This window comes from Rhipicephalus microplus, chromosome X, assembly GCF_043290135.1.
Source record: "Rhipicephalus microplus isolate Deutch F79 chromosome X, USDA_Rmic, whole genome shotgun sequence".
NCBI lineage: Eukaryota > Metazoa > Arthropoda > Arachnida > Ixodida > Ixodidae > Rhipicephalus > Rhipicephalus microplus.
In genome coordinates this window covers 324229006-324246140 of record NC_134710.1, presented here as the reverse complement: position 1 = coordinate 324246140, position 17135 = coordinate 324229006, and the positions used below count along the sequence as shown (strand labels likewise).

At 39.8% G+C, this 17135-nt stretch overlaps 1 protein-coding gene across 1 annotated transcript in view; it reads left to right on the top strand.

Annotated features, from left to right (window-relative positions):
* The first annotated feature begins 2780 nt into the window (after positions 1–2780).
* Positions 2781–17135, top strand: part of LOC119161279 (QRFP-like peptide receptor) — a 280506-nt gene continuing 266151 nt past the window's right edge. Inside the window, exon 1 of the mRNA XM_037413671.2 lies at positions 2781–3018. The gene's annotated coding sequence lies outside the window, so the exon portion shown is untranslated. The remainder of the gene's footprint in view (positions 3019–17135) is intronic.

Here is a 17135-nt window from a genome sequence, read left to right as displayed (position 1 = left end):
GATTTTTTATCGAGAATATTGTACTGAGGCATGGTGCACCAACCGTCGTAATCACAGACAGAGGAACCGCATTTACAGCAGCTCTTTTGGACCATGTTTTGATGCTGAGTGGAACAACGCATCGTAAGACCACCGCATACCACCCACAAACAAACGGGCTGACAGAGCGTCTAAACAAAACCATTGAAGACATGCTTTCGATGTACGTTGACGTCGAACACAAAAACTGGGATACAATCTTGCCTTACATAACGTTTGCATACAACACGGCCAAGCAAGAAACGACCCGCATGACACCTTTCAGCCTCGTTCATGGACGGTAAGTACGAACCATGTTAGATGCAATGTTACCGCACGAAGGCGACGACATCGTCCCGGACGCCGACACGTTTACGGAACGCGCAGAAGAAGCTAGGCAACTTGCACGTTTACGGATCAGCCAGCAGCAAGACTACGATGCAGGCCGCTACAATGCTCACCGCAGAACAGTCGTCTACCAAACTGGCGACAAAGTATGGATTTGGACGCCCATACGAAAACGATGACTTTCGAAAAACTTTTAAGAAGATACTTTGGACCGTACCTAGTTGTGCGACAACTGAGCGATGTCACTTACGAAGTTGTTACCGACTGTTCGTATAGTACAAGGCGTCGCCAGCACCATCCTGAACTCGTTCACGTAGTCCGCATGAAACCCTACGTCAGCGAGTGATTGCATGATACTTTAATTTAGAAAAAAAAACTGCATTACAGACTGCGCATCGGGGCGATGCTCTTTGGGAGAGAGGCAAATGACGCGTGTCTACATGTGGACGATAACGATGATGGGGCATTTAGTGGGCACGAGGTAGTGGGCCTCTAGCTTCTCTCGAGGCTGAAGAAGACGATCTTGTGACTGAGCTGTTCAGGACACGCTGCCTTTCGTCGTCCCATGGTGTATCTCTGTTTTATTCGCGTTGTACCGCGACAATATATATATATATATATATATATATATATATATATATATATATATATATATATATATATATATATATATATATATATATATATATATATATATATATATATATATATATATATATATATATATATATATATATATATATATATATATATATATATATATATATATATATATATATATATTTATTTATATATATATATATATATATATATATATATATATATCTTTCACCCACTTTTCTTTCTTCAAGTTTACAATACAGTTGGGTCTAATAACTTATACCTTCCCTTATATATTCTATGGCAGTATTGTGTGTTAGATATCATTATTATTGTGCCAAAACACGGAAAAACGAGCCCTTAAGTATACCCTTTTTTCCCTAATTCATTAAGCATTGTCTCGTACAGGCAGACTTGGTGCAGTTAAGTTGTATACGAGGGACTATTGGTCAGCTGCCAGCTTGTAATATGTTCACGTGTTACGTGCCGCCAAACAGGCTCATAAAAAGTGTGCCAAACTTGCCGCCATGACTACAGTTGGCACTGAATGGCACTCTCACGTTTAAATTCACGTATAAACCCAATAAAGTGGCTGGGGAGATAGCCACTGTGGTAGTTCAGTGGTAGAGCATCGAACGCGTTATTCGAAGGTCGCAGGTAACTTATCTTTTCACCCACTTTTCTTTCATCACGTTTACAATACAATTGAGTTTAATTTCTCCTATACATTCTACCGCCTTATTGTCTGTTAGATCTCATTTTTATTGTGTCAAAACACGGAAAATCGAGCCCTTAAGTATACACTTCTTTCCCTTTATATATATATATATATATATATATATATATATATATATATATATATATATATATATATATATATATATATATATATATATATATAGGACCGGGTTAACTGGCAGAAGATGGAAGAGGCCTTTGTCCTGCAGTGGACGTAGTTAGGCTGATGATGATGATGATGATGGTGATGATGATGATGATATATATTTGCATTCATTCAAAAACATGCACACGGGTTAGCTAAATCCCCTTCTTCCTTCAAAAAGATCTCTAGCTTTGTGCCTAAGGAGGAACGCCTGCACATCTCTACTTCAGTGATGCCACTTTCTCGGTGAACCTGAACCACAGCCACACAACGACACTATTTTTAGGGGTTAATAGCACGAAAGACATATCTTTTTTTGTGAACTCTATAGTACACAAAAGTGGAATGCACAACCTGTCTTTATTTCATTTTTAAGGGTGCGTCAGACGGTATAGCCGCCAGCAATATTCCTTATCATTTGCTTTTTTCGTTCTAATAAGTTCGAACTACCGAAGTTCCTAACCGAGACGCTTTGTGAGAGCGCCTCAAAGTCATTTTCCTACCTCGACCAAAGACAGCATATATTGCTTCGCACACCGTGGATTCGCACCTTCGTAGTACTCGCTATATCAGTTCCGGCTTCACCACAAGTAGTAGAATCTAAAAGAGCGAAATAATAAATAACGCGAGCAAATGAAGGGCGGCTAGTGGGCGCAATAGAAATGGAAATGGGTAACGAATTCACCTTGCTTAAGCGCGACGTCTGAGCAATACCGGCGTTCGCATTTCACACTTTAGCCTCTACGAAAGACAAAAAGAACTCCTCGGTCGAGGCAGTCGGGGAGCAGAACAAAAGAAAGCCGAAAGCAAGACCGACCGTCGCTGCCGAGCGTGAGGAACTGTTGCAGTAGTCAGAGGGGTCCGGCGCATGCGCTGACTACTTAACCCGCCCCCGTGCTCGGCCGTCCGGACTGGTGGCAGCGGTGGCCGCGCTGTGAGCAACGCCGTCGACGGGGGCTGGCGCTGTGTCGATCGCAGGCGTTGCGCTCCGTCCGGCGTCGTCAGCGTCGGCACGCGTCGCGCGTGTTCGCGCTCTTCTAAGGCAGTTGCGCCAAGTTTGCGGAGCAGAGCGGCTGGCGGACGGCTGCGCTCTCCGGAGGAGCACGCGTTCCGGCAAGGTGGACTGCGGCCGCCTTGCATCGGTCGCCGTCAATGTTCCACCGTGCTCGGTGAGTGAGTCGAAACAGCATGTATGCTTGTCACGTGCCCTGTGCTAAGTTGTCTTCCCGCACACTTCCTTGATGATAATGAAATGAAGCAACCCAGCGAGAGAGTACGAAAGGAAAAAAAGTTGGTTGCTCGCCGAACGTAGAAAACATGTGTCGCTGGCCTTGTATATTGTTAGTGTCGGGATTTTTAATAACTGGTAGTCCTAGTTTTTTTTAGGGAAGCCTTAGCCGCGGGTTTCCAACTGTTCCTTCCAATCGTTTCTGGAAAATTCAGACAAGATAAAAAAATAACAAGATTGGCAATTAAGGTTATTCTGCGGCGTTACAGATGAACGAACGTGGGTGCGAGAATAATCTCACGCTCGTTGATCTGTTTTCTTCTTGCAGCACTTTTGTTATATCTCTATATTTAGAATACTAAATGTCAACAAAATTATCATCGTCATCATTTATTTATTTAACCTTAAAGGCCCCTGCCGGGGTATTACATAAGGGGGAGCATACACAAGAGAAAAATAACGTTGAAACCGTCATTAATAAAGCAGAAAAGAAATAAAGTTTACATGGAAATCATCAAAATGCACGTAAAGGATAATGCGCTCAAGAGGAAAACACAAATACACAAGAATCTCAATTCGTTACGCATCAGCACTCAATAAATTTGTTAGTACGTTTCGAAATTTTATGGGGCCACGTACAATCACAACATGGTCAGGTAAACTTTTCCACTCTGCAATGGCTATTGGCAAGAAAGAGTTGTTGAACGAATTGGTAGAGCCGTGAATTTTTCGAAGACTGCGGGAGTTGGACAGGCGGCGTGAAGTGCGGTTTGGCGGGAGAAGAAACACCTCACGTAAGTGTGGAAAGTTGTAATAGAGCTTGTTAAAGAGGCATAAGCGAGAGATTTTTCTACGAAGTGCTAACGATTCAATGTCCAGGGATGATTTGATATTTGTGACACTTAGCGGATGGTCGTACTGGGATGTAATGAAACGGGCGGCGCGGTTTTGGACAGCTTCGAATAGGTCAACAAGGTACGCCTGTTGTGGGTTCCTTATTACTGATGCGAACCCCACTTTAGTGCGGATAAATGTTTCAAATGCCAGTTTTCGGTTCGAAAGTGGTGATGATTAAAGTGACCGTCTAATGAATCCCAGGCATTTGTTAGTGGCCGCTGCCAGATTATGATTATGTTCGGGCCATGTGATTTTGCTTGTGATGGTAACCCCGAGGTACCTGTATGAATCAACCAGCTCAATAAGAAGAGACTGCAAAGAGTAGGAGTAGGGTATGAGAGAATGTTTTCGCGATACGTGCATAAATTTACATTTTTTGACGTTTAGTTACTTCAGTCACCGAGTGCACCATTTTTCAATTGTTGTGAGGTCACGTTGTAAAAGCAACTGATCGTTATGCGAGCTAACGTGGTGGTACAGGACGCAATCATCGGCAAAAAACTGGATGGGTAATGTAATACCGGTGGGCAGATCATTGACGAAAATTAAAAACAAAAGGGGTCCGAGGACTGAACCTTTGGGCACTCCTGATAATACTTCGCTGACAGTACACTGATGGTGATACGAAAGTGTGAAACATTGAACACGGTCATGTATAGTGTTTTTTTATTCAACTGGAACATTTTTCTATTTTTGTTTCGCATTCATAGCGCATTGTTCGTATAATCAAGAAAAAATTTTCTCGCGACTGAGATACTGCACCCTGAGCAAGATTTAGAAACAAATGCCGGAAAAAAATTGAAAGAAAATAGAAAAAAGACAACGAATACACAAAATCACATTATCTATCTCTCTTTCTATCTATCTATCTATCTATCTATCTATCTATCTATCTATCTATCTATCTATCTATCTATCTATCTATCTATCGTACTATCTATCTATCTGTCTATCTATCTATCTATCTATCTATCTATCTATCTATCTATCTATCTATCTATCTATCTATCTATCTATCTATCTAATCACAAGCAAAAGTAATAACCAACAGGGTTGCCAAGCGTGGCAGTGGCTACTTTGTGTGATGGCTACTTTCTGGCAACTTCAACATTAGCGCAATTACCAGAGTTTTTTTTTGCTGTGTGTTGATAAAATACATTGTTAGCCTGCTTCTCTGTCACATCAGCCACAACACGCGCATATCCTCCCTCACTCAGCCTGCTCGTGTGCAACGTGGCACACGAACGCAACGTGCCGTGCGGCTGCAAAAACAGCGACGAAGTTGCGCGAATGTTGAAAAATGCATAGCCAAAAAAAAAAGCTGTTCACTTAACATAGTGTGCTAGTTTGCAATGCTTACGTGCATCGCGTGTCTGTGTGAACCTCTCCAGAACAGACACGTGAAAACAAAATGAAGTGGTTTATCTTCAAGCACACTTAATCTTTAGGCTGGACAGGTATCATATAAACTCCACCTATGAATTTTTGTCTGCGGCTTCAAAGAGCTGTTTCAACGTTTATTGTAGCTACTGGCTTGTTGGCTGGAAGTTTCCACCCTTACTTTGCCTCACGAAGAAACTGTATCTCTTCTACATACACTATATGGAGGCGCACTGAACCTACTATAACTTATTCGTTCTTTCGAAACTTACTTGTGAATTGAATAATAAGCAAAAGGTACAAACTGAAGCTCTCATTTCAAAGTTTTTTTTATTTGAAATATTAACAATTGTTCAATAACGAAAAAAATTTCATAATCCTACATTTGTACCATTTCTCCTCTAATTTCGCGAAAAAGTTTAATCACGTGAATATATTGACTTGATTTACCCTAAATTCTTGCTTCTTTTCAATGATACCCATCGTCAACAATGTTGACAAACAGAAGCAAGTGCCCACTCGACGAACGGGAATTGGCGAAAGTGTGCGTCGAATGAACTTGCAACTGTCGCTGTTACTTTAATAGACGATTGCTAAGAATAGTATAGACGAATTCAAAAGAATGATGAAACATTTCAGAGGAGCCGAAATATGAAAAAAGTATCTATGCAGCTCGGGGCCACTCCAGGAGAATCAACAGACGGCTCAGCACTTTTTGCGACCATGGTTTTCTCCACGTGCTGAGTCCGCGAGTGCTACAAAGTAGTAAACAGCGCGATTTGGCCCATCAGAGTGAACCTTGGGCAAAAAAATGTGAGCTCCTGGAGCTTTAGGAGACTACACAAACACAGGAAACATCTTCCCCCCCCCCCCTTATTTCATTCCCGAAAAAAAAAAAAGATCGTCCGAATTTCGTTCGTTACTGGCTGCTTCAACTGCTGACAGCGAAGCTAAACTGCTAAGCCCCGATGGAGAGCCGAGTCTACGAAGGAAACGTAAAGGCGACAAGTGATTTACGAGAGGCTTATCCTACGCAGCGTTTGTGGTTCTTTTCTGATGATATTCTTGATCACTTCTCGCACCTCGAGTAGCAATTGTACGGTGAGAAGATGGGAAGTAAGAGAGCGCCGCGGAAATACGCTCCTAAAGAAGTACGCGTGCTTTACAAGTGGAGCTGTTTTTTTTTTAAGATCAACAAATGTTAGAATTTACCAACAGCAAAAACATGACGATACACCAGCAATAAAAACACAATTTTCAATCACTGTAGCCCCATATATGTAGTCCATGGACTGTGAGCAGGTATACAATAAACATTACATCAATAATAAAAATAGATAAGGCTTAGGTTACGAGAAATGGGGGATATTGGAAACAAAGTAAATTGTCTAATTAAACAAAGAAGTGCTGAAAGCGCAACACGAAAATGTTACACAGACGAATAATAATAATAATAATAATAATAATAATAATAATAATAATAATAATAATAATAATAATAATAATAATAATAATAATAATAATAATAATAATAATAATAATAATAATAATAATAATAATATAATAGTAATAATAATAATAATAATAATAATATATTATTATTATTATTATTATTATTATTATTATTATTATTATTATTATTATTATTATTATTATTATTATTATTATTATTATTATTATTATTATTATTATCCGGGGTTTTACTTTCCAAAAATATGATATGACTATGAGTGACGCCACTTTTAAGCGGCTCCAGAAATTTCGACCGTATGGTGTTCTTTAGCGCGCACTGACATTGCACAGTACATGAGCCCGCAGCTGTGGCTGAAAAAAAGGCAACCAATCCACTACGGCAAATAGGGCAGTGAAAAAAAAAACACTGGATGTCTTGAGTCATCATGAATATCACGTATGAGCAATTGAACAATGTAAATGCTCAGTCGTATTTATTTCGCCTACGCAGCACATTGAGCATTATAATTTTGGCATGCACTACATTTGTTGTGTAATGCGAATACTTGATTGTTTACTTTACTTACTTACTTTACTGAATACTTAATTTTACTAAGAAAAACTGGTAAAAGAAATTGTGGCGTCCCAGTAAGTCTCTTTTACCGGCTTTGTTTTTCATACATCTTATATACAGAGGGTTTCAAGTAGTGTGTCCACTGTTATTGAAAAATTACCGATATTAGGTGTCTGCATGCTACCAGGGGTATTGTCTTTACTGCGCAGAAAGCACCTTCAGAGGCGTACAAACATTTATTACGCCAGTAATAATACAGGGTGTCGCACATAACACTAGCCATAATTTAAAAAATGCGCCGGAGCACGCAATTACAATGCGACCAAATGCATGTTACTCACCAAGTTAGACTATTTTTCTGTTTTCAAATATTGTTTATTATATATGTTTAAATAACTAACTTTTGAAGGAAAGAAGATGAATCGAAAATTTCACTAGAACTGTTGTAGATCGGTTCGCAAAACGTCGAAATAGATAGTTTTGAACATTATATCTGTTAGGTATTAGTATTTTTCTGCTAATTTCATTTTCCGGCAAAATACCGAGAAAAAAATACCACGTGAAAAACCAGCTCGCGCGTCAGTGCGCACGATGATTCTAGTGCTCCCTAACGTTTCGCGTACGAACGACACGCTTCCCTATCAACGGTTCATGACAGCGATAAGCAGTCACAACGGTTATCGTTTTTGTGGCCAATAGCAAAATGTGTTCATACACCACCATCGTTGCGGCCCTGCCGAGACAGCACAATGGGGCAAATGCTATGGTCGTTCGTACGCGCAACGTTAGGGAGAACTAGGATCATTGTGCCCACTGGCTCATGAGCGGGTTTCTCACGTGGTATTTTTTTTTGTATTTCGCGGGCATTTGTAATTAGCAGAAAAACACTAACACCTAAAAGATATAAAGATTAAATCTGTCTTATTGGATGTTTTGGAAAGTAATGTACAACTTTCGAACTGAAATATTTTATGTATCTTCATTTCATGAAAAGTTAGTTAATTAAACATATCTAAGTAAACAATATTTGAGAACAGAAAAAATAGTCTGACAAACTCCAGGCAACGGTGAACAACATGCATTTGGTCACGTCGTAATCGCGTGTGACGGCATATTGTAAAACTGAGGGTAAAATTGCCTTGGACACCCTGTATAAATTTACATACTGAATTTTTTAACCAGTGGGAATTAGCGGTTGAGTAAAATGGGCCAATTGAAGTCCTTCCTGCGAATATTCTGCAGCCACTTCGAAATTTCTTAAAGGCGGCTATCGGTGAACACCGCGGAGTGATGAAATCTGGCTCATTTAACACACGAAACCGAAATAGATACACCAAACAGTGAATTTGCCATTCGCTTCGTAAACGTCCTCAATGACGACACTGTTTCCGTCACCGTTATCTGGCGTCAAGCTACACATTTAGACCATCATTTACATTGCATACGACCTACTACTACAGGCAATGCGTCATCCGGACAATGTGTAGTCAACGCAAACAATATAAAGACAACCAGCTCCGACAGAGTTTGTGTGGTGCGCAGGCACCCATATTTTGTTTATTCCTGATATCTCCCATTGTTCATTTACTTTTTTGTTGCCTTTATTTGTGCTACTGCGATTGCCTCACCCTTTGTAAACTGTGCGTGCGTAGTATTTCACTATTTGTGCCCTTTCGCATACAATGTGTAAGCCAATTCGTTGTTGTTCCTGATGTTTTTTTTTTGTTTCGGAGCAACCTTACTGCATCAAGATGATCCTCTTTTTTCTGTGTGTGGCTGAGGAATATTTCCACCTGTCTGTTGTTGTGGGTCGTATGCAAAGGCAACGGCACAAAACAAGAGAAAGAAGTGTGCGCGCAACTATCATGAAAAGGTGTTTTAGCATAAAATATTAATGACTAGGTGAAGCAAACGCAGCTGTGTGGTCATTTCAAAACCCGGAATCTCTTTAAAATTGACTTTTCCTCTTTTCCCCATTTTTCTCTCTTTTTCTGTGGTTTTCATTACATCAGTTATATTTTATACAAGTTAGATCTCACACATATATTTGTAATGCTCATAGAAAAAGTACTCTACGCTTTCTAGGCAAATCCCCCTGAGTGGGTGTGAGCCACAATTTCAAGAAAACAAACAAATAAACAATCCCCGCTCTTTCGAGAAAGCTCAACCGACGCGCTTGGCAAGAGCCCTGTTGTTCAGCCTTCAACAATCTTCTACAAAAGCGACGTGACAATAGGGAGTTTTTGAATAGGGGCTCCGAAAATTTGGGGTCCCGAAGAAATAGCGTCAAGGCAGCTGCGAATGCGCAAAACCTAAACCGCGTTTGGGTTTAGGGTTGAGGACGATATGTCTCGAATTCAGGGGGAGCTCCAAAGCCTGCCCCAAAAGCTTTGCGTCGGACAAACGTGACGGCACCAATCCAAGTGACGGCTGTCGTCCACTACTAGAGTGACCAAGAATTCAATGAATGTACAAAGTGTGGGCGACCCTATGCGATAACTCTTCACTCCTGCTTGACCCAAAGCATGCATACGCAAAAGGTTTTGAGGCCCCAAACTTTTGGCGCCCCGATTAGAAAACTCTTCAATAGTTCGTGTCCAGGCAGCGCTTTCCTGTCCCATGGCCGCTTATCGATGCTGGCGTAACCTCTTCCCCGGATGCGAAGAAAGCAGTGTCGTCTTTAAGGCGTTTAGAAAGCGAATGGTAGATGCAACGTTAAGTGCGTAAGTTTCGATTTCACTTCCTAAAAAAACCTGTGTTGGTCGCCCCGTGGTGGATACTAGTAGCCACCATTCAGAAATTTTGAAGTGACTATGGAATATTCGAAGGAAGGGCTTGAATTCACTTATTCAACTCAACCGCTTATTTTAACTGGTTAAAAATATATTTTTGTTAATGTGTATATTTACTGGAATCAATGTTTGTACGCATCTGACGATGCCTTCTGCAACAGTATAGGGAATGCTGCAGGTAGCTCGCAGAGAGCTCCTTTCTATAATCCATATATGGTGGACACATTTCTTGATCATCATACCCGGTCAAAATTTCGATTATCTCCAATCATGCTGCACAAAATTGTGCAGAGGCATATGTGAATATGAGAAGTAGATATTGAGGTGTTATAATTCGCAAAAACATAATGGGGCACTTCAAACATTGGGCACTCGAGTACAACTGCCTCCACTAAATAATTTATATATTATTACTGATTCTAGCAACTACTATGAAACAATTTTTTCTTTATACTGAAGGCGCCACTCCTTCATGACTATGGTAGTTTATTCATTTTTTTCTGTTTTAACATTATTTTTCACCCTGGCGAAAAATAATATGTTTCATGTTTAGTGTTTCCTATGAAAAATAGAATTTTTTTCACCAGTAGTACAATAAAATATCCTGTTTCATATGCTCCTATATTTATTGATGAAAATAATTTGGGAGCAAGTGGGAAAAAATGTTGCCGGAATATTTTGAGGAAGTTGGGTAATTGAGCGTTTTGAAACATGTTGCGGCTTAATTTTAAGCAATGTAGCAATGAAGGTAAAATTATGGTTTATCTAATGTTACATAGTATAGTTTGTTAGTAAGACATGCAGAAACTTTCAAAAGATCAGTTTTTGTTTTAAGGAAGAAAAAAAAATGTCAACAATCTCAAGGTATGGTACAAAGCTTGCCAATACCACGCCTTGACTGCAACGCACGTCAGTGCGAGGTTTGTGCGGAGATTTTTAAGCAGCGAATAATGCATGCAATACAACGGCTGTTCATCTGTTTCTGTATACTGATTTATGGAACGTCAAAAAGGGCAATAGCGGTAGTTTTGTGGAACGGGATCTTCCACCGTGAACCATCAAAGCGCATGATATATTCAACCACGTCTTATTTCTCAAGGGGCAGAATTATAATGTAGTCGATGACATGCAATACAGTTTGGGATATTGTGTTTGGTTCCTGGTAATTACTACACATTGTAATAGAAGAAATAACGTCATAACTAATGTACGGTTTACCTTAGCTGTTTTGGCAATTTTTAATCTCTTGGCCGATGCGTCATTTCTTGTATACCACTGGTGTGCATGATAAAATGATGTATCCTAGGTGTACACGTTCACAATGATTCGATAACGTACCCAGAAATGACACTTTTGTCACCATTTCAGTATGGATTTTAACATTTTCATAACCTTTATACTAACGGCCTGAAGGCGCTCAAAATGTTTAACTAAAAGCCCTTCCAGCAATGGTGACGTACCTTTGACAATTTGAATGCACAAAGGCCAATATAAAGATCATTAAAATTTTAAATGACGACAGAAATCTGCGAATCAGGTATAATTTATGGGTATAACATATTCTACAAGAGAGAGTGAGGAAATTTAGGCGCCGGTATTGCTTGTGTATTTGAAAAGCTACGAACAACGCCAATGAAGATAGGGAGAAGAATTCGCGGAGATCAGTGAACCAGTATTGAAGATGTCAGAGTTATATTGTTCTGTTGGTTATTTGTTTAGTTTTACGTGACAGGAAATGACGGGAACGATTGTCAAGACGTGTGCCTTACTTTGGTTGACACACTTGGAATGTCACACTCGTAAATAAGAGGGAGAGGTGTTGGCCGACAACTGCGACGTAAGGAGGTACAACACCTACCTGCTTTCTCAGAAGGAAGAAAAGGGTAAAGAGAAGGAACATTGGAGGAGAAAGGTAGAAGAATATTGAATAGTGAAAAAAAACAACCCCTTGGGAAACGCAACTACTCGGAAAAAGGCAATCGCCCATGGTCGTGCACTTACATCCTAGAAATTTATATTCCTTAATCAGCAAAGCCCGCTGTGCAACATTTGCGGGTCAGTGTCCTATAAAATGATCAAGTGTGTCACAGGAGCTACAAGCTGCGCACAACGAACTTTCAACACGACGTGGACGGTATAAGTGTTCACGCGCCAACACTGAGCTGATTATTAGTTTATATAACAGTGCTATAGAAGGACGAGGCAAGCAACGATCATGGACATGGGGAAGAACGCGACGCGCTGGTCTGGATGCTGCTTTAGGAGGCGCCACTGTAAAATCAGATTAGCGTTTCTCATCATGCATAAAGGTACAGGTCACTTACACTAACTATCGTCACAAGTTGAAGCGAGGCAATCACCATCCTCATTTCCAGCAATGTCCCCGTATGAAGGTATCCACTGTACATCCAAAGACACCACGCAATGGAAAATTGTGGCGGCAGATTCCATCAATAAAACTGGGCTGTCCACTTCGTTTAGAGTGAGTCTGCTAAGGGGCTCCGTGAGTGCTTGTAAGGACAACGACCTTCGATGTTGGTAGTAGTCCCTTTTGCAAGTACTTAAGGGAGCAATAACACCCAATTTTTAACATAATCTGTGTTACATATAAGTCTTGTTTGTTCACAATTTAGTTGAAAAAATTTTGCGCACTATGTCGTACACTTACTTTATAATGAAATATTTTGATAACCACGTGAGCCCTCATGCAGTGAGGCAACATTGTAATTCTTGCGAGCCGGGACGTAAGAAGCAGCTTGTTGCGCGAGCCTTTGCATTTCGGTGAACGATATCGTTCAATAGTCAGCTGCACGTGAGATCGAAACATTTTAGCTTTTTTTAGCCTGGCAGTGAAATTGAATGACTTGTAGCAGCTGAAAGTTTGGTAGAAAAGAATGATAACATTCAACGAATCACATGACGTCACGCATGCCATAATAAAATAGCGTGCACTGGTGGTGAGTGGAACTGATAACCAGCGACTTCCATGAGTTTCGCACCCAAATACACCTTTATATATATATATATATATATATATATATATATATATATATATATATATATATATATATATATATATATATATATATATATATATATATATATATATATATATATATATATTTACAGAGAGAGAGAGAGAGAGAGAGAGATAACAGACAGTAATGCCAAGGAATGTACAGGGGAAGTTATTAGAACCAATGGAATGTAAATAAGAAGAAAGAAGAAAGAAAAGTGGATGAAAAAATTACCAGCTGTGAGCAGGAATCGAACCCACGACCTTCGAATAACGCGTTCACAGCTGGTAATTTTTTCATCCACTTTTCTTTCTTCTTTCTTCTTACTTACATTCCATTGGTTCTAATAACTTCCCCTGTACATTCCTTGGCATTACTGTCTGTTATATCTCATTAATATTGTGTTAAAACACGGAAATACGAGCCCTTAGGTATACACTTCTCTCCCATATATATATATATATATATATATATATATATATATATACACGGTGTTCCACATAACTTTAACCAATAATTTGAAAGTGAAAGGCACTTAGGATTAGGAGGCGAATTGAACCAAGCGCAAACTACTTGCACTAGCCTGTAAGTACTCCGGCTATTTTTTCATTTCTCTCTATACAAATTATTATTATTCTTAATTACCTACCTTTTAATTATGAGCTGGAAACCCAAAGTATGAACACTGGGATGTAGAGCATTTTCAGAAACCACCGACTAAATTGTTTCCCGCACGATACGTCTCGCGCTGTTATTTTTTCCGCTTGCATCAGTTTATTATCAGTGTTGGTTGTCTTTTCTGCGTCCAACAGTTTGTTTAGTTCTGTTGATAGGATAGGTTTATATTCGTCTGTGGGATCACCTGGGAGGCGTTCGTAAAATTTTGAGTCGTCTAGTTGGAGGTAAGCTTCTTGTAAGTAGTTGGTTGCATTAGGACTAGAAATGCTCCACCTTTGTCAGCTGGTTTTATTATTATGTCAGTCCTAGATGTCAGATTTGTCATACTCATTTTTTTCAGATTTTGTCAAGCTTTCTCACATTTCTTCTGTTTGTAGTATTCCCGTACTACATCTTTCTGTACTGCGGTGATATAAAGGTTCAGACCCTTGTCTCGATTACTGTTCGGTGTCCAATGATTCTTTCTACGACGATGACTTTTTTCGTGGTTAGAGGGCCTGTCCAAGAAATATTCGCAACACCTCAATCTTGTAGCGAAGTTGTCAAGGTTTCGGAAATGTCGAGGTCGTGGAAATGACGAGGTGTCGTGCGCATTGACGCTCGAGCGGGTTTCTCAAGTGACATTCTTTTTGTATTTCGTGGGCATTTGTAATTAGCAGAAAAACACTAATACTCAAAAGATATAAAGTTCAAGACTGTCTAATCGAACGTTTCGCAAACCAATCTACAACTTTTTTATTGAAATTTCTTATCCATTTTCTTCCTACAAAGGTTGGTTGATTAAACAGGTCTAGTTAAACAACAATTTAAAACACAAAAATAGTCTAACTCCAGGCAACGGTGAGCAACGTGCATTTAGTTGCGTCGTCATAGCGTGTATCAGCATATTTTGGCAAAATTTACCTGGGACACTCTCTCTCTCTCTCTCTCTCTATATATATATATATATATATATATATATATATATATATATATATATATATAAGGGAAAAAGTGTATACTAAGGGCTCGTTTTTCCGTGTTTTGACACAATAATAATGAGATCTAAGAGACAATAATGCAGAGGAAGGTATATGGGAAGTTATTTGAACCAATGTTATGTAAATAAGAAGAAAGAAAAGTGGGTGAAAAAATAACTTGCCGTCAGTAGGAATCGAACCTACCACCTTCGAATAACGCGTTCAATGTTCTAACCACTGAGCTATCACGGCGGCCATCCCTCCAGCTACTTTAATGAATTTATATGTGAATTTCTCTCACTTTTAAATTCACATATAAACCCTATATAGTGGCTGGGGGGTTGGGTGCCATGATAGCTCAGTGGTTAGAGCATCGAACGCGTTATTCGAAGGTCGTAGGTTCGATTCCTACTCAAGGCAAGTTATTTTGCACCCACTTTTCATTCTTCTTATTTATATAACATTAGTTCTAATAACTTTACCTATACAATCCTCTGCATTATTTAATTATTCTGGATGGGGGAAGTATTATATCTTTATGATCTCAATCGAAGGGCTATGCAACACCACTGCTGCGAAAAGATGAAAGATGTACCCATAAGTACTTTAATAAAATATCCACATTTGTTGAAGAAGTGCAATAGTGCTAACTGAAATAGTGCCAAACCAAGTTTGTCACATCTTCTGCAGCTCAGGAATTGAAAGATAATGAAAGAAACTGTAGTTGCAGTGATCTTCGATGTTGTCGAAGAAATGGTGACGTCGGAATTACCATAAGTAGCCATAAATAATGCCTCACTTTTCCCTTTGTGGAACAGCGAATGCCAAATTAGCTGAATAAAGAGTGCTTTGCTCTCTTGTAATTGGTGCGTACTCTTGATATATTATGTAACACTTCCTGTTCAGCCTCAAGCACTTGAGGGCGACTGATGTGCTTCAGTGAGTGGCGGAATGAATTGGGCCTAGCGAGGTAAGCCAAGGATGACTCGGAGAGCAACACGATGATCTCGTTCCAATGGAGAAGTTGAGACAAGGTGGCACATTCGAAACTGGCATGGTATGCATTTCGCAAGACAGTACAATTGATTGGTACACCTGTAGTGCGGTCATCTGGTCAAAGTCATTGTCCCTAACAATCGAGGCGGCCACATACCTAAGCAGCGGTTGTGATTTGCGCCACGCAGAGGTAACAGCAAGGCACTAAGAAAGGCGATCATCAATTATTACGCGTAGGTAGTGGTGTTGGGCTATTCATGCACTGGGTCGACGTTTCTCCGACGTTTACCAGGACGATGCGTCCAACAAGAAATAATAAAAATAATGCAAATAAGCCACTATTTTATGCTTATTCGATAGCCCACCCAATAAAAAGCATGTTCATCAATTTAGCTACTTTCAAGAAATTTTCGCGGCTCCCACACCCCCAGCTAATGCGCTCCACTAAAACTGCGTTTTTTTTGCACTCATAACAGCAGATATAAAGTGCGCATAGCCTCCGTACTTGTGCTTCACCTTTACAACATTTTATGTCCGTCCTAAAACTAGCTGGTCTTCCTTACCTAGTCTGTACGACACACCCACTGCACGTACACGCTCATGTTTGTAAAGATTGCAGACTAACATAGCGAAATAGGAAACCACCTTGAGGTAAATCTGATTGATTGATTGATTGATTGATTGATTTGTATGGAGGGTTTAACATTCTAAAACCACCATATGAATATGAGAGACGCCATAGTGGAAGTCTCCGGAAATTTCGACAACCTGCGTTTCCTTAACGTGCACCCAAATCTGAGCAGATGGGCCTACAGCATTTTCACTTGTGAACAAAATGCAGCCGCCGCAGCTGGGTTTCGATCCCGCGACCTGCGGGTCAGCAGCCGAGTGCCTTAGGCACTGGACCTCCGTGACGGGGCTTGCACTGATTCTGGGTTAAGGATTACTGATATATTATAATTCAAGATAACACTCACGGATATAGATAAGTTATATACTTCGGAAGTTATAAGGGCCTTCGGCCCTTATAACTTCCGAAGAAAGTTCGTGAAATTGCTGACTTCAGTAAAACGTCCTTTTCAGCCTCGACGTTAAAAGAGTAAAAATGTAAACCCGAAACTTAAACGGCTTCTCTCTTATGAAATCGCACAATATTTACTTTCACAGACCTCTTATTATAGGATCTTTGACGTCCCAACCTAAAAACAAATGTTCGTATTCTTGACTTTAACTCGAATGACACTTTGTCACATTAGCGTAGAGTGATTGGAGGGGGAGAGAATAAAAGTAATGATAATGCTGTAAAAGCATTG